The 19,538-nt window shown below is 40.0% G+C and overlaps 1 protein-coding gene across 1 annotated transcript in view; it reads left to right on the top strand.

Moving 5' to 3' along the window:
* The window catches only part of NXPH1 (neurexophilin 1), a 137,969-nt gene that overhangs the window by 2,288 nt on the left and 116,143 nt on the right, over nt 1-19,538 (top strand). The window lies entirely within an intron of this gene.

Genomic DNA, 19,538 nt, shown 5'->3' with positions numbered 1-19,538 from the left:
GCGCGGGGGGGGGGGCAGGCTGGGCGGCGCGCGCTCCCCCCGCGCCCCCTCAGCGCTCGGCCCGGCCTGTCCCGGCACAATCCCGGCCTGTCCCGGCACAAACCCGGCCCATCCCGGCCTGTCCCAGCACAATCCCGGCCCGGTCCGGCACCTCCCGGCCCTTCCCGTGCCCGCCCGACGTGGCTCCTTCGTCGGGGGTCCTGCCCTCACCGGGCGGTGCCACGTCTGCCGCGGGCGCCTCTCCTCCCTGCGAATTTTATAGCTGGGGTGGGGGTGGAGGGGTGGGGGGAAATGGGGAGAAAAGTGCGTGGCAAATAATCCATCAAAAAGCCAGAGCGAGATCGATACGTCGTGTTAAATTTTAAATGTGTTTGCTGGCAGTTAAACTGCTCTCGACTCATTACAACAACAGTGCTGGATTTATTCTAATGCGCTGCAGTCTGAACAACAAGAGCATTAATTCTCCTTTAATTGTAAACTGGGAGCATTTGAAAACCATTCAGTGTGCAAATTATGCTGATTCAATTACCGTTTAGTTACAGACTTCATTACCTGAATACTTTTTTTTTTTTTTTTCCGGAGGACTTGGCATTGCAGAGTGAAGGAGACGATTTTCAAGTTTCCCTCGAAACAATGCGAAATATGATACAGGAAAAAAAAATCGGGAATAAAAGACAAGCTGGGGGGAGGGAATGCGCCCTTCAGCTGCTCTGTGTCTTCTGCCAAAACACTCGGGGAGGATCCAAAGGATTTCCCTAGCACGATTCTTCTTTCTTACTCTATACTTCCACGTTTATGCCAATCTCCCCCTATTCTCCGTGTTTCAGGAGCGACTCTGAAAGTTTGCATTAGGCCATCGCATGATAACAAACTGTTTATCAGCACCGGAGCATGAAGTTTTGATTAAAGCTTTAATGCGGCGCCACAAAGCAGCAAGGTGCAGCACTTTGTTGTGCCTATCCATAAGTGCACGTCGCTCCGCGTGGACAAAAGCAGTTGCAATTAGGAATTAAATTTTCAATGCTCAAAGTGTTAGGAAGGGTAAATGAAATGGCAGCACAAACAGCTTCCTATCGAGTTTGTTAAAAAAAACAAAAAAACCTTTTTGAGAGGGGTTAATAATATAGGTGAGAGGGAAAATAGCCTGTTTTCCCTTCGCCTGAATTAGGAGGTGTTCATGGAGAGTGAACAGCTGCAGTGAGGCTGGGCTGCCTTGAAGTCACTCATTTACAGGCACTGTCTGCCTAGTAATTTCTCTTCACTCAGCATACCACTGCTTTTTTTTTATTATTTATTTTTAATTTTATTCCCTTTTCCCTCTTTCCCCATTAAACCTCTTTGTAAGAAATTTTAAGAAAAAAAAAATAGTGCTTCTACCTTTCTTCCCCTTTTAATGGAGCCATATGCTATTCAGCCTTATTGCCTGAAATTTATAGAGATCATGGCTGATCTGAATAAGTAGGAATTTTGCTGGGGTAGAGATGGTTCACCATATTATGTTTATTGAAAAGAACATTAGTTGTGCATTTCGAGGTGCATTTTCTTCTTGTTTTGAGCTGTGCAGTGTATTGAAAATGTTATATTTGATTTGCAGTGGTAGTGCATTTCCTTTGGCCTAAATGGTTAACTTAGTACTTATTTGGCAGAATTAGGAGTTAACCTTTAAAGTCTTGCAGTTGTTTTCTTTCTCCACTTTTAGAAAGCTGCAAAAAGTATTCAAACACCTACACTAGATCTCATTTACCACGACAGTCCACATCACTGCTGTTCTTTCAAAAGCATCTTAGTCTGATTCTAATGGATGGTGTTTCCTTAACTAACAGTGCTGTGCTGAGCTCAAAATCGTCAGTGAGGAAGAACGTAAAGAATAAAGAAAAAAACCAAAATAACATCCGGAGATCGCAGACTCATAGAATTGAGTTCTGTTTATAAGGACGCTGGGATTTTGCACCATTCCTTTAAGGGAAACCTTCTCGTTGTACCTCCTGCCTAGTTGCCGGTGAACTTCCAGTCCGACACCCACAGCACGATAAAAGGCCAGGCTGTTTCTTTTAATTTCTTCCTTATTTGTTTTCCCCCTGTATGGAAGCAGCAAGCTGTAGAAGTGGCTACACAACGCGCGGGCTGTTAGGAAGGACGGCAAGGATCCTGAATATTATTTTTCAGAGGGACAGGTCAAGGAGGCAGATCGTTTCCGTGCCGGCAGCTGCGGAGCCGCTCCGTGCGGCGGGGCCCGGCGGGCTGTGGCCGGCAGCTCCCGGCGGCGACGGGCGCTCGTCCCGTCCCGTCCCGTCCCGTCCCGTCCCGTCCCGTCCCGTCCCGTCCCGTCCCGTCGGGCCCGGGCCCTGCTCAGCTCCGGCCGCGGGGCGCCGGGCGGCAGAGGGCTCGCACAGGCGGGATTTCACCCCCGTCACGGTCACAGGCTCCGCTCCGGCGAGGCACGGAGTGGGTACATGCACCTCTTTTGCCGGGATCATCCCGGCTCGAAGAGAGTTCGGCTCATTACTTAGGTGCTCCTACAGCCGAGCAGCGGGTACGGAACTAAAATCAGTAGGAATTTTGCGTGGCATGCTGCTAGGGCAAGGATCCCTCCGCCCCTTCATCCCCCGCCCGGCTTGTCGTCTTCTCCCAACAAAGTGTTTATTCACCGATGGGTTTAATTAGGATACGCACCGGAGCCGGGTGGCAGAGTGCTTCAACTCTGTGCAGAACTTAAGCAGCAAGAGCAAAGGGAGGGGTGGTTTAGCACCCCGCGGTGAAGGCTGTTGCGCGGGGGGAGCTTTCCTGCGCGGCGCTTTGCCAGAGGAGTAGAACTGTGGGGCTCACGGGGCACCTTGTTAAACACGGAGATGGCTTTGGCAAAGGGGCTTTGGAAACAGCCTGCTAACCTTCCCCCCGTGCCGGGCTGGGATTTTAAGGTCTGCTTCACACCGTCACTGTAGCTTGGAGGCCTTCTGACTGCCGCGAGGAGCTTCCCTGCAAAATTGTTGTGAATAACAGAGGCTTAAAATTGTCCTCAGCGATGGCACACTTGGTACAGTATTTGCTGATGGGGTAAACAGGGGGTTAGCGGCTCCAGAGTTTGTGTACATTTAATTTCGCTGCGTGTTGCACTGTTTGCGGTCATTTCACCCCGGTTAATGAAAGCTGTGGTGAACGTGAGGAAATATCACGTGCCAGCGAAGATAAGTTGATTTTTTTTTCTTCTTTCTTTTTAAAGATTGTTGCTGATTGTGTCCTACTTTGTCATGTAAGAAAAATAAAAGCCCAACTAACAAACCCACATCTCTATAGGCAGGAAACAAAAGAGACAGGAGGCATTGTCCTATAATAATCACCACCCACAGTATTTTCTCAGAGGCATTTGGAGGTGAATACATTCGGGTATTGCTTTTTTCCCCCAAATAAGCGATTTCTTTCAATTTTCAAATTGACGTCGAAGGCAGGGAGGGCGGGGGAGAGCGCTTGGCGAGCAGGGACAGTAGTGGCTTTTGTGTGCGGGGGAGTTTACGTAGCCTTGAGAAGCTCCTGCTCCCTCTTTCTAAACGAGTTTGAGAGACGCTGTAGCGGTGGTGTAAGGGGAAAAAAATTACCCTTTCGGAAGGTAAGGCATGGGAATAACAACGGGACCCCTACCTCGTGTAGGTGAAGCAAAACTTATCTGCTCTCTTGATTTTTTTTTAAATTTTTTTTTTTTTTTTCAAGCGGAGGATAGTGTATTCTTTTCCAGGTTTCCGTACTTCCTAACCACCAGAGACCTGTGCTAGTTTTAGAAGGGGTCTCCCCGTGCTGAACTTTCTTTTTCCTGATGCTTAGTACACACTACTTTAATTTAGCATATAGTTGGAGAAAGCAATCTGGAATAGATTTCACCTTCTTGGGGGGTACCTGAATGTAATCCAATATCCCAGTCTTTCTTCGACTAGCCAAATATTCCAAGTCAGAACGGTACCTAGAGGTATCCATTTTAACCTCTTTAATATTTTCCTGCATCTCTAAACCGCCATTTTAATTAACAAAACACCCATTTCCTAATCGTCTTGGAAAGTGCGGTGAAGCAGGTTAAGAAGCCAATTGCTCGGAATAGCCAGCACTTGGAGAAAATGAATGTGTGAGCCATCCTAGCCTCCCTAGGATTGGCTTCTGTTCTCCCAACTGGATTTGGGTGAAGTTTTAATGTGATTTAGCAGATAGTTTAACACCCAGCTCGCTCTTCTTGTAAGTCAGCATTAAACCACCTCCTGGGTGCTTTGTAAATACAGCTTTAGCATTTTTTTCATGCGGCAGATTGACATGTTGACGATTCTGCTTTAAGGAATGTGACAATAAAGTGGAAAACCAAAGGCTGGCAAGCACTTCATCAAGGATAAAAAGGTTCTGCTGTAAGGATGTCACTCAATTTATTGTGAAAGTCGAATGAATTACGTTTAATGAAAGTGCTCCCCAGATGAATATTACCAGCAATTTCCTGAGTTGGCTCTGTCAGATTGATATGAGGAAATGCCAACCCATATCAAAAAAGATCTCCAATCTCAATTACTATGCAAGCTTTCGAAGAGCTCCTTTTTATTGATGTGATATATATTGGCGGGTTCTCAATGCTGTGACTAAAACTACTCCCTGTTTAACAGGACAGCATATTTCCCAGTTTATTATTGAACACTACGTTTTTGTGGCTGTTGTATAAACTTCTGCGAGTGCCCTTTTTCGGAGGGGAAGCTGCCTCTCATCCCCTTTCCCTTTCTGTTACCCAGAGAGATCAAAGTTGATGTGGCTGGCAGACAGTGGGGGCGACGCTCATTGTAGGAAGTTTGTTCAGCCTGGATGGACAAAACCGAAGGTCAAGACAAATAGCTCAGCTGAGACTAAGGCATTGGATCCCCTAATTTTCAGTGCATTTCTAGGCAACAATCCAGATCACGGTAATATTTGTTGCGACTAGCAATCCCAATATTCCCACCCTTTTTCCTCATTCCTCTAGGGCTTCTAGGGACAAATTAGGAATTCAGTGAGCCCTCGAAGGGAGAGAAAAATCTCTCTTGTCACCTCATCTACATAAGAATTGACTTCGAGAGGCTTTTCTGTTCTATTTTAACTACTGTGACGCCGGTCGTTACTCAAGAATACAGCTTCTTTTCCCATAATCCGTCTTGCTGGTCTTGATTATGATTGATTCAGTCAGATTTCTTCTATCGCTTTGCCATACTCTTTCAATTTTTGGTATCAAAGCAGAGAGACAGTATTGAAGGAAAATAGGGAGGCTCTCAAAACTCTGCAGTAGGACGGGGACATGGTTACTTTCACATGTAGGGCTGCACTCCTTGAATGAAGCATTAATGAGGAAGCAGAAAGAGCTTGTCCTTAGAACTTATCGGGTTAGTCTGGCTTCCCATTTCCCTTTCGTTGCTGGGTCTGAAACTTTCTTCAGAGTGTGATTAGTCTACGTGTTATTTATTGATTTGTTTGTTTATTTTTTAAAAGTGTGTTTTCCCCCCCTCTGCCGGAGATGCTGGGTGCTTCGAGCCGCGGACGGCGGGTGCAGGCGGTGTGGGGAGAGCGGACAATCTCTGGCAATGGGGCCGAGCGAGGGCTGGCGCTCAGTGTCCCTCTCGGAGCCGGGCCGGGGCTGGCGCTGTCCCCACGGCCGGGCCGGCAGCGCCTTGCGGCAGCACCCTGGAGAGCGCCCGGGCCGGGCAGCACCGCGGACAGCGCCCGGCCCTGTCCGCACCTCCGGCTGCCAGCTCACGGGCGCCCCGTCCTGGGCTAGTCAAGGTTTTGGGCTGCTGCTGCTTAGACCTCATCCTCAACCCGCTCTGGACTTGGGGCTTGGGCTCTGAGACAGTTTTCCTGAAGGAAGAAGGAGACGGGTGGACCAGCAGATCGATATATTTGTTGCTGCTGACTTCCTTTCGCGCAGTGGTGGAATGGTAGCTTTATTTTCTGAGGAAAAGCCGGTCAAAGGGACAATACATGAGTATGCGTTGGAACAGGGGTGGTAGAATGAATCTGGGAATAGGAAAGCTGTTCTGAGATGCTCAGCTTTGTCTCATTCTATCCCAGGACCACGGCATCCTTTCCTCTTGGAGAGAGAACAGAGATATCCAAAAGCATTGGAGTAAAAAATGAGGTCCGAGACATGGCTGACACTGAGACATGAGAACAGGGAGTTATTAATTAACAATGACTTTTTTAATCCTATGGGTCAAGGCAGGAGTGTCTCTCAGACACAGCTGATGTAATTTTTGGGGGTAGTGGCACTCTGAGGCACCTGTGAAGGGAAGCCAGATCTTGCTGCCTTCAATTGATTGCCTGTGTCCTGACAGACAGTGCTCAGGGTATCTCCCAGCCCTCCACTTGCTTTCACGAGGAGACAATCACAGGCAACTGCCTCCACCCCTGTAAATCCCACTTACTATCAACAGAGCTATCCCCTAGAGCTCTACTGCCTGAAAAGCACTTGTCAATGAAACAGTGACTTTTGGCAAGGCAGGTGTAAGTGAATGACTGATGAAGAGTCCTTCAAAAAAGGAATGTGATGGGAATTGGCTGGGCTGAGAGGTAAAATAACCCACAATCTCTACCAGCCTTCCAGGCAAAACCATAAGCCATTTATTCCTGATCCATATTCTCCCATGAATACCAGTAGTGATTGTGATGCTTTTGCTGGATGTGAACATTCTCCAGACCCTTTTGATTACACCATACCCCTGTGCGTGGTGTCTCATAACTGCATTGTCTGCTGCAGAGATACTGCTTTTATCTTCCAAATGCCACCCTCATTAATGTCAATGTCTCATCATCCAGCCAGTGACAAATGTCTCAGGGACGTTCATCTGCCTTGCACACTGCATCATCTCTCCTGCTGCCTTGTCGTTTCCTCCCCGAGGAGAGATTTAGTAATATTTTCTTCCTTGCCCCCTGTATCTGCTCAAATAAGTTTTATCCATTTGCTGGTCTCTGTCCTGTCCATGCACAAGTTAGTTTTGCCAGTGTCCTCTGTGTTATCACCTCTCCTGTTAATCCCTTTGATCACTTTGATGACAGGTTGACCAGTGCATACAAAGATGATCTGCTTTTTCCAAATCTGCAGGCTGTTGAAGGGGGAGAAATTAGGCCTACCAAATAATTATGATGTTAGTGCCCTCTTTTCCTCAAATTTCATCTTCTAACCCAGACTTGACACAGAAACGAAAAGAACAAAGAGCCTGGTTGTTTCTTTGTGTGGGTAACCTGGTTATTGTGTGCACAAGAGCACTTGTGAATGCTCTTATTTTGCTGGGCTTTTGAAAATGGATAAGTCAAATATGTCTATGTTATTTCTTTGCATATTTACTTAAAATTTGGTGATAGCTGTGCAGCAGATTTGTTTTAGAAGCAGAGCTGACAGCCAAAATAATAGTAGGAAAGAAATGATCTAATAACCTTAGTTCTTGGAAAGGCATGTAATTAAATTATAATAGATACTATATATACATATATGTAATATTAATTAATTATTAATATTATAGTAATATATGATACATTAGAATTATATTTATTTATTTAGAAAGAATAGTAGAGAGTCACTTGAATCTAATCAGTACATATCCTCAACTGAAAATTAAAATATGCTTACCTTCCTAGCTGGAACATGCTTTGAAATAACAGAAGTAGCATTACCAATGATTAGTGACCAGTGTGTTTTATGATCCTCTTTCCCCTTCCCCTGCCCTATGTCAGCCTTGCATTATGTGTGAGTTAACTTTCAGCTGGCACAATATTTCCTGCACTTGTTTTAGAGGTGCATGTGAGCTACTGGGTAAAAGTAAAAATAGAAACATTCTGGCCATGTATTGACAACACTAGGGACAAACAAAGACTCCCCTGCAGCAGATCCTATTCGCTGATCCTGCAGTGTAATACAAGAGAGGATTCCATGTAAATCAATGGTTTGTTTACTTGTGTGAGGAGGACAGATTCTGTTTATGTTGAAGATTAAGCAAACCATTTCTGTTTCCGAGAATTGCTTGTCACTATTCAGATACCACTTCAAATTTAAAGTGTAATTGGCAGCTCTTAAAAAATGTTAGCTAATGGAATTTCTGTTATGGGTAGTTCAGTACCGGTATCATAATATTTACCTGCACAGTCATTTTTATAAGCTATTCTTGATTGAACTTTAGAAAAATAGTACTTCTGCTAGGCTATTTTGCCAAGAAATATTGTCATAGGCCTTCAGGTATATAAAACTGCTTACATAAAATTAATGGACTTCTTTTTATATTTGCATTCTCATGCATAGCATTTGAGGTCTTGCAAAAGAAGAGATAGACTTAAAATAGGAATATTGTTAAAACTGTGTCCTCATGCTTATTGCACTGTCAATAACAGTATTGTAAAATATTGGTGTGCTTAAAATCAGAAGGTTAGTTAGTAATTTGACTTTAATCTAGAGTAATTTCTGCTGTCACTTACTGCAAATACTCATATAGAGATTTTTCTTAACGTTTATGTGGGGAAGGCTTTGCACTTTGAGAAGAATTTGTAAGAAATATTGATAGGTAAGAAATAGCAGTAATACTGTAACTCTGTGGAGGACAATTGCTGAGTGAACAGATCTTTAAGGATCAGGAAGATAAGAAAGACTACAGAAATGTGACATAAAAGACATGCATAATAAATAGTACATGAAAACCTTCACCGTTTAAAAAGATGGGCTCCATCCTGCTACCTTCATCTGCAATGGATATTACTTGATAATGTCCACATTTTATATTCCTGCTTGTTTCTTCTCCCTGCTTCCGCAAACCATCGCATTTGCTTAGCTGACTTGCTTGTAGCAGGTGGCAGTGTAGTACGTGTTGCAAGCAGAGGGAAGTGCATCGATACCTTCAGTGGAATCACATCTGGGAGTGGTCACTCAGAGTGGGTAAAAAATGATGTTATCTGGTCCTTGACAAGACTGTGCTGTGTGTGAATCATCATCAATCTCTTCAGCTTCTGTCTGTGCTGACTCAGTGGGACCTCTTGCTGTATGTCTCCTTCCTCAGTGAGCAGCTCTGCTCTCTGTGCTAGCACAAGTCATTGCTGTAAGGTACCATCCCACAGGATTACAAATGTATTGGAATGTAGCTTGTATTTGGCTCTTAAATGTGCTGAATATTTGCTAGCTTGAGCAGACTGTGAGTCTTGGAAAAGTTACTGTATGGATTAGCAGATTGTAATTATATGGTTCAATCTTCCAGTGTAACACAACTCAAATGAATATGGAAATATATGACTAAGTACATTAGAGGAGGTGCTGTTTTTGTTCTCCACAATTTATAAGATATTCTGAAATTGCAGTGTTGTAGCAGACACTTCATAGTAAAGGCCAATAGCTTGCAACTACATTTTAGAAGCAAAACACAATCTCAGCTGAAGTCAGAACACTTGCTCACATATGCTTGAGTGCTTTACTGAACTAGGAGAAAGTGAATGCAGTATGGTTTTTGCATTTCTTTTTTTGGGATATAAAACTTCTTCCATGGAGGAAAAGATAAGACCTCCATGTCTTCAAAAATATTACAGAGTAATGTTTTTGCCAAGAATCTGCTGAATTTACCTCTAGACTATTTAGAATCTATTACAATATTTTTGTATAATCAAATAGTATACTTGATACTATCCCTTATCCTAAAAATATTGTCTTTATTATTATTGGATAACAATTAATGATAAAAAACCCTATAATTATGAGATAATAATTATTTTTTGAATAATTTTAATTTTTTGAGTCATGATTTGTGACTCATTCTGACTACTGCTCCAGCTTCTGAAGAAACAGTCTACAAAAATACCTCTATCTATGAAATTAAACTAAAATTAGGATTTTCAAATAGATAATTCATATGTCTTTTTTTTTTCTTCCTGTAAATATGTTTTTGAAACATTCAGACAGCACCCTTACTACTGTCTAGAACTACAAAGAAATGCAAATGGTGGCATATCTCAGAAAGCCATGTGTGGCCATTTTGCAGAACTATATTTGAGGTCTAAAGATGAAGCCTAACTGCCTTATTGATGTACATGTTTTGCAGACTACTGCAGATTCTTTTTTTTTTTTCTTTCAGAAGAAAAATGTACTGTAACAATGACCATGTAAAGCAAAAAGTGTAGCTTTATTTATTCTTCCACGAGAAACTTGTGTGTTGATCCAAAACCACTCAGGCTCAGAAGAACTTTGCCATTGATTTCTTTGGCTGTAAAATGGGGTCTTTAGCTTGATAAATATTTCCATTTTTATAAGGTGGTTGGGAAAGATATTTAATTGCATTTTAGCTTGATTTTCTTTGTGAGAACTAGCTATTGATAGCTCACACAGGAAAGAAGTAGTAAGCATTTCTAATGACTGTGAAAGAGTATGTATATATAGGTATGTGGTATTCATAGCCTCTGGTCTGAGCAACTGCTGTGAAGTCAAAAAGAGCTGAGCAGGCTCTATACACTTATTTCTAGCATCGTTTCTGTCATTCTTTTATTATTTAGTAAATTTACTTGGAAGAATGTCATCCTGTCTTTGGCCTGCCATGAGACCCTTCCTGTAGATCTGAGTCCTTTTGTTCTCTGGCAGAATGGCTCCATGGCTGCAGTACTCCTTCACCTAGAGTAATGGCTGCGTGGTTTGTCCCTAAACTTCGATGTTTTACTTCATCCAAGCAGCACAGTGTTAGTCATCTACGTCTGGCACAAAACCAAACCTGTGCTGCCAGCTGCTACAGGTGGATGATTTGCTTTAGCTCAACAGGTGGAGCTGTGACTTCATTAGCCTCTTGATTCAGGCTAAAATTCATCACCCTGGGCAGGTCCCTGACTCAATTTTGTTCAGGTGTTTTACACTCTCTAAATTTGTACCTACATTTCCATTGTTGATGGAAAGTTTTTAACCTCTTGACCTATAAAACATCTCAGGCAATAAGAGGCATATATGCTTATGTATTCATCAAGAACAGTTGTTAGTCTGTGGGAATGTGGTGATTCTAGGGAGATTCTATGGGAGTTTTTTTTCACCTCAGTTTTGTGTAATAACGGAGAAACTAGATGGAGTCTAAGATGGTATTTCATTTAGTCCTCTTTGAGCAAGGTCCACCTTGCATGATTGATTTTTTGTGACCTGTCTTTTTGTTAGGTTCTTAAAGACTGTAGAGATGTTTGGAACAATTCTGTCTTTAGCGTGTTTAGAGGAAACTAGTTCCAGTGGAGTTATACTCATAAAATTTATAAAAACAGCAAACTCATTGCTCATACATGCTAAAATTCTCATTTCACGGACTGCTTACAACTCCTATGGGCCATTTTTTGTCTTGATTTAGCTGGAGCTGATCAATTGATGACTGGAACTAATGAAGGATCATTCTGTGTTGGGAAAATGTATCATAGGACAACAAGGGAGTGGCTTGAAATAAGTTGGGGTAATAGTATGAGGATCCATCTATAAAGGTTCTTGCTTCTCCAAATATTTCAAATTTCTGTATTCTCATGTTTTTTCATTCATTTTTCAACATGTCCCTGTGTAAACTTGTTTTGTCTGATGAATGTTTAGAGAAAGATTGTTTTCTTATGGATTTGTGCATCCCTTGGTAAGTCAGTGCTTCAAATATGATACTAGATGGTCACTATTCATGCCAGAAGTGTTCCTGATACTGCACTTACAGTGGCAAAGTCAGTTAGGGGAACAAAGACAATACTAACTGAAGATTTCATGTCACAGCATCTCCAGCAAAGAAATAATCATTGTGATTAGATGAAGCAAAGAGTTTCCAAACAAACTCCAGACTAAAATATGCTGGAAACATTCACTGCATGCTTATGAATAAAATAAGCAGAAATCAAAATGGGAGAAGCTTTTTAATGAAGAGAAGTATAGGGTAAATTAATCAAATAAATTGTTTGCTATTAATAATGTGACCAGCTACAGTAAAATTCCAATAAATATGCCCAGTGGGAATGGAAAATCTACACAACTGAAATTACATTGATGAATTTATCCTAGTTTCCAATGCCTTCTGAGTATGTATTTAGGAAACAAAAGCTGTCATAAAGATAGCTTGACAGAAAATTGTCTCAACTATTTTTTTTTCAATTGAGATACTTCTCTTTGACAGTGAAAGTAATTTCAAGTTACTTAAGGACGCTAAATGTATCACTGCTTAGGCAGAGAATTCTTAGCAGAAATATCAGCATAAAAGTGACCTCTACTTTTGTTAGAAGACTCACAGGGAATGGTAGAAAATGCATATTATTACCTCTCATGCCTGAAGAAAAAGGAGTTAGTCTTTAATGAAATACTGTTGGTTCTAAAATATGAATGAGTCACTGTAGTTGCATAGAAATAGGTACAGTAATCAAAAGACAATCCCAGCACAAATGCCTTCTTAGAAATCAAAATAAAATCTCAAAAACCCCAGAATCTGAATAAAGATTCATCCTGTCCCAATTACTCAGCTTTAATGTCTGTTTTTACAAGAGTCTCTCTCCATCTTTGAGCCTGGACTTCTATTTCATTCTTGACTTCTTAAGAATTGTTTACACCTTGCATAGTTGGTGTCTGAGTCAATGTTACCCACAAACCTGAAACTCTGAGTTCAGTCACAGGCTTGGTTCGAGGCTGAGCTCCTCACCTAGGGATTTTTTTTTCCTCATACAATTTTACTGCCATTGAACACAGAAAAAGCTTTCTCAAATGTCCAACAAAGTGACTGTGCAGAAAGTTACTCTTACATGCAATAATTTTTTTTTTTCATTTCTTGTATCACAACTTCTAGCTTTAATCGTTTAACCACTTTATATTACTCCACAATTAATTCATATCAACCATGTACTTAAGCTCTGTCTCATGACAGTCTGAATATATTCTTTGGATGTTTTTCAGTGTGCATGTCTTACTGAACAGTACCTTTTTTATGGTTGGTATAAGTCAGACCTGACCATCCTAGGCTCAGCTATCAGCTGCAGTCACACATTCAAGCATTCTATTAGTCAGTTTTAAGAAATTAACAACATACAGCAAAGCTTTGCTCCCAAATAAATGACTGCACCCCACATTCAGCCATCACTTACAATAGAATTAGTGTCAGCTATGATACACTTCTGTGTTATTTAACTTAAATGCCACCACTTCAGCCTAAAATACCATAACTTCTCTAGTATTGATTCTGTTACTCACATAAGCACATGAAAACAAAAAACCAAAACAAACAAAAACCACCCAATGAACAAAAAAAAAAAAAAAAAAAAAAAAAAAAAAAAAAAAAAAAAAAAAAAAAAAAACCAAAAAAAAAAAACAAAAAAAAAAAAAAAAAAAAAAAAAAAAAAAAAAAAAAAAAAAAAAACAAACAAAAAACAAAAACCAAAAACCAAAGCAAGAAAACTCCCAAAAAAACCCCAAACAAAAAAAGGGAATGCTGACCATCAGGAAGCAGTTCTAGCTGGGTGTGTAACACCCTAGACTTACAAAAGATTTGATAGGGTCACAGGATTTTTCCACTATCATTTTCTCTGTCTCTTGTTCATATTTTTCTCATCAGCTCAGTGACTGAAGCTTCTGTTAGGGATTTAAGAGATTCAGTTTCTTTACTTCAGGAAATGTGAATCCAAACCTTACAAATAGAGGTAATTGCTTTAACCACTGCCTGGTGGAATAATCTGTGAAATTTTCTTGATTCTCCTTGTTCATTTTGTTCTGCTTGGTTTAATACAGTCAGAGACTGCTTTAATCTGAAACAGGATCTCATTGTAGGTAGATTCTGAGACATTTGTGTAATTAAGTCTCTCTCTCTCTTGCTCTTTTGCCTTATGTATTTGAGTTCACTCATAATGGAAGCACTTCAGATTTTGAGAGCCCTATATCAGAAAAAAAGCTTTATTATCCTGTGTAAGAAATTTTGAGCTGGAAAGTTGAAAATATGTTGCATTGCCAATTCTTTTCATTGGACGTACTAGCAAAAGCAAAATAAGGTACCTAATTCTAGGAGCATATATGCTTCAGAAATGTCAGAAACTGTTTAAGTTAATTCCTGTTCTTTCTCTGGCTGCTTAGTTGGGACAGTTTAGTAACTTTTATGAATTATGTTTCAGGAAACGTTTCCCAACAGAAATATGTGCGCAGCTAATTCCAGGTTATGAACTTTAACAGGTCCCTTGGACAAGGAGAGTAAGCCTTCCACTGTAGTAATTATAGGCACCTTCTGGATGAAGCCTGAAGGATCTTCCAAGGTTGCTAACAGTAAGCACAAGCAGTCTTGAATTTTATCTGCTTGCTGAACCTCCATTATCTTACAGCTACATAAGAGTCCAGTTCTCATCTTGCATTTTAAGAAACCCTGTCAGTCTGTCATAACACAATAACTAATTAGTAACTAATTGCTTCTAGAAACCTGTTTATGTGCCCAAGATCCTGAAAGGTTTTTTTTATTTTTTTTTCTGAAGAGCATTACCCATGGTTACTTATGGATGCATATTGTTAGCTTGCAACAAGTCATCAATTTGCAGGCCACTAACCTCACTCCCTATCCATTATTTTGAAGCTTACCATTTCTTTTGTTTGATGATTTGTATCTATCATCCATGCATAAAAACTTGTAATGAACTACTGGATTTCAAGCTGTCTCTATCTGCTTTTTCTTTCTCAGTGCATCTGCAGAAACTGTCAGGAAAGGATAGGAGAACTTGGCTCCGGCATCTTATTTTGTTGGTCTAGGTTATATAGAACAAGGATTGAAGGGGTGTTCTTGCTTGGTGCAACTAGCTGCATGGGCTGAAGAAAGCAAACTCTGTTTTCCAGAGCTGATACCTGTATAGGTCATTCTGTGAAAGCAGCCCTGAGTGTTGAAACACCTAAATAATACTAATGATTTTTAGGTGTAGAAACTGAGATGATTCTGGGAAGTAGTTAAGGCTTGATATTGAAAACACACAAAAAACTAGCCTGTCTTTGAATGGGCATTCTAGGAATCATAAAAATTATATGCCTGACAAGAAGACCATGCCCCAACACATTTTAAAGGTTTTTCCTTCTCCAGAAATGCAGCATTTACTTCTCAAAGAAAATCTAGTTTTTTCAGAGCCAGGGTTATTTTCCTGTAGTATTGTTCTCTAAACCATTTTGTGTTAATCTTTCCACAAAGACTATATAAATACTCAGGTAGATACCTTGCAGGGAAAAAAATTTTCTCCAAGTAATTGGAGTTCAGCAAACTTATAAGCAACTGAAAAAAAAGTGTCTTATTCCATGAAGTTTCAGACAACCTTAATCACAGCCATTGCTACCAGAACCATCTATATTTTATAAACATATGTATCCTCCTCAGTGCTCTGTGTGACAGTACTTTGCAATATGGTGTTATTCTGTGAATATCTGTTGCCCTTTTTTTAATGTTGTACTTTGGAGTAGCTCCATGGTTAAACAGAATGGTTAGAAGAATGCAATTATTGTTGATATTTATAATTTCTTTATAACACTAGCCACTCTATGGTGCTTACAATCAAGAATTTTAGTAATAACTTTTTCATCATGAGGTTCTTAGAAAGTGCAGAGGGAATACTGTGGTGTAATGGATAGGTTTTTAAATATACATTTTAGAAAAAATTGAAAGTGACAGGCACATTTGGAATACATACAAAAAATATGCTGTTCTTTAAGTGTTTTAACACGCAGATTGTATCCAATTATACATAGCTTTAATTATTTCCTAAAGACTCTGGTCTAAAAGTATAGACATTATAGTGCTGTTGGCCCCGGAGGATGTGATATATTTCATTCTGAATAAGGCTTTTTCAAGCTGCCATCTCTTTATGGGTAGACCTTTTTATCTGTACAGATGAAACTAGCTTGTTATAGTAGCTCAAGCATAATTAATGATCTGTTTGTGCAGAACAGTTAAGGGACAAAGAAGCAGTCTCTCATTATTTCTTATTTCTCCACCTTAAAATTAGGAGATTTTTCGACTGGCAAGAAAAATAGATCATCAGTACTACAAGTCTGGATGAAATGTACTGGTAGCAGAATTAAGAAAGTCTTACTTCATTTCAGACTATATGTGCCCTTGGGGGATCTCAGTTATGCCTTGTGACAAAAAATTTAATGTTTCATTTTGTAGTGATACATCTTTCACCTTTATGTGGATTTAAAAATGTAAATAAAATTGCTTTCTGTCAATGGGCTATGTGAAGGTCACAGTCATATTCACCACAAGAATTCAAAGTGCCATTTGACCCATCATTGCTTCAGTAGATAACAATGCGTTCCATTCCCTTCCAGTAATCTAATTTGTAAGCACTTTGTTACCCAATATTTTATGCCTAGCTGCTAAAAAGTAAGAAATAAACCTTTAAGGACTTCATTGCAGATTTATTTACAGAGTGTCTGTGTATCAAATGAGAAGATTTTAGAGTGCTGGGAGATCTTGTATTGCAGTCCTGTAACAAGACTGAATATTATAAAAGATAGTAGGAATGACTAGCAAAGGAGTTCAAGGGCTCTCTGATATATTTACTTTAAATTTTTATGTGCTTATCTCACACAATTCTCTCAGATCATCTTTGCGGCAGGCTTGGCATAAACTGCATTCTTCTAAAATTGAAAACAAATAGAAGCTACTGTGCATGCTGTTTAGAGGTGGGGATGGATAAAAACACAGTTTTAATTAGATAGAATTTTTCTAATGTTGACAATGTAAGGTCTAGGATAAGTGTGAAGTTTGTTTGCCACAATGCAGACTGCCCAAGTGCCCACAGACTTCTCTCTGGATATCTGGAACATTTCTTGGCCAGAGCTTCAGCCGGTGTTAAGTCCGGATGGCTCCCCTGATCTGGCCATGTGTGTTTATGCATACCTTCTGTTGTTGCTTCCTCTCTTGGCTAGCAGACAGTTCTGAAAGTGTGTAAACTGTTAAGATTTGAAACAGAAACAAACCCTTAAATACTTAATGCTGGTATGAGGCTTTCCTACATGCAGTTTATTCTGCATTTGCTCAGTAGAAACAGTAGATTTTTTTTCTCCAGAATGTGAACAATATATTTTTCTTAAATATTTATGTGCTGCATTATTTAGAGCTTCATTAGAAACACCTGATATCGGCCATAGGTAGGATCAGGACACTAGATTAAGTGATTTAGCCATAACTTTGTTTCTGTATCTTGTGGAACACTACCATGAGATTATCTCAACTGATTTGAGACAAACTGGTAAAAACTAACCCCTATTAGACTCTACAAACGTTTTACAGCAACAGAATTTGATGGGACACACTTCCCAGACTCCCCCTAGATATCCATGAATCTCTAAAAAGATATGACTTGAAGTATTAAGCAAAGATACTGTGGATTAAAGTTTTACAAATATATTCTTAGTTTTCTGTGGTGGGATTTCACATAGGTTCTTTAGTTAGGAACAGAAGGAGTTGTCCCAATGGCTGGTACTGGGGAACTAAGTACTTTTCATGAAGCAGATGTTTGTAAAAAGTTATTGTAGAGAACCTACTTGGGGCTCTTATAACTGCATAGCCAGATGCAGACAACTTAGGTGCCTTTTGAGCTACGGGAGCAGGAAGTATCCCTAGTCCTGAACATATGCAGCTCAGTTAGGAAATCAGAGTGTTTGAGCAAAGAAAGAGCGCCCTCCTCTTAGGTGAACTGTTAGCATCGTTGGGTAGCTGTGCACAAACCTAATTGTCTTCATACTGGAAATTACTCGCATGCTGGCAAAGAAAATCTCTGTTTGACCATACAGATACATTGTTGAATTCTATCCTGAGCCTCAGCATAAATGAACAAGATGAATATTATGACTGAGACACAGAAGTATAGATTTATCTTCCAGAAATTGCCTTTTTCTTCTCCTGTTGCCTACTTAACCTTTGCTTGCAAAGGTATTTCTAGGCTAAATTTCTAAGCTAAAGGGATATGAGGTCAGTGTTTATTTGTAATATTCGCAGCAAAACTCAGCTTGAAGTGAAAGCAAGCCTGGGAGTCTAAAGGAAATGGTTCTTCAGTTTATTAACCAAGAGGGAATGTTTTTCAGAATGGATGTGTTTAAAAGAAGTCTCTTGTTAAGCTCAATGAGATCTAAGAATATGTGCTGACTATAACCAAGATTACTACATGTTTTGGAGAAGTAAAGCTTGAGGGTTTTATGTTGATTTATTTTTTCTTTTACCTTTTTATGCCATCTTTTTTGAGGAAAAGTACTAGCAGGAGAGAGCCCTAGGGGTTATAAAATGTACTCTCAATATTTTATAAAAAGCAGCAAATGTGTGAAGAAAAGTGTAATATTTGCCTATAGTATTTGCTAGGTGTAGTCTGATCTAAAGCTCATCAATGAAATAACTGGACATTTTCCTGCACTACTTCTAGACAGGTTTAACAGAATTTTCCACAAAAAAAGATTTCAGAGCTTTAAAAAATGTGCCAAACCCCTACAAACAAAGATTTCAACTCCTCCACCACACCCTCCTCCCAAAAAGAAAAACAACCCAAAAAAATCCCCAAAAAACAAACCAAGGAATCTCACAACAAAGCTAAATCAGAAGGGCAGAAGAGTGCAAAGTGCTACCTGTCTTGGGCTGGTTTTAGATGCTCATGTCCAAACAGCTGCATCACTTGTCTGTGTGACTAACCACGAGGACACTGGTGGGGAAGTTGGAGGTGCAAAGCAGTTGCCTGCAAGTCACACTAACCACACACACTCCCAGCAAATGCAGTATTACTCCCAGCAGTAGTGCTGGATGCTCAGTGGGACATCACACTGCAGCTACAGTGCCTCTGCGCGAGGCAATTGTCCTATTTGTCATAAACGAGGACATTCATATAGAACCAGCAACAATTCACCAGTTCAGAACAATTAATGGTATGATAACTCAACATATTTAATCTTTAATTGAAGTTGCAGACCTTATGAAATAATAAAACTGGGAGGCAGAAATAGTATAAAATGTATTGATCTGTCAGTAATTGATTAAAAAAAAATCAAAAAACCACCCCATGAATCCTGCTCTCATTATGCCATCTCAGATTGATGTTTTGGGATATTATATGCTTTTGCAACTAACTCATCTGTAATAAAAGGACGTGAGTAGAGAAATATGGCTCAGAAAAGGATTTAAAAGCACTAAACAAATCCAATACCTCAGAAATCTATTCATAGCTCATTGTCAAAGAGAGAGGCCTTGCAGAAGAATGGTAAACAATCTCTTTTCTTAGTATTAGCAGAGCCGTGCAACAATCTTTAGAAGCCAAAATGTTTTGCTGTGTTTGACCTAAGGTGAATAGCTGGGCTGAGCTCCTTGCAGGTTTTTACACATTACTTATGTGCTTTCTATATTATTTTGAAGATAGTAGCAGATAAACCAAAGGATATTTGCACTTGTCCATTGTACTTTTGCAAATAAATTCAGGCAGAGTTTTAGTGTTAGTAAATTTTTCACTGCTGAAAAGGGAAGTGAAAGGGGAATTACTTGATGTCACTTTTTTTCTGATATGGAAACTTTGTTTGTGCTGGTTTAGTGAAACAACAAAACATATTC

This window comes from Onychostruthus taczanowskii, unplaced genomic scaffold (genome assembly GCF_017590055.1).
Source record: "Onychostruthus taczanowskii isolate IOZ18803 unplaced genomic scaffold, ASM1759005v1 scaffold3, whole genome shotgun sequence".
NCBI lineage: Eukaryota > Metazoa > Chordata > Aves > Passeriformes > Passeridae > Onychostruthus > Onychostruthus taczanowskii.
This window is presented reverse-complemented; position numbering and strand designations above follow the sequence as displayed.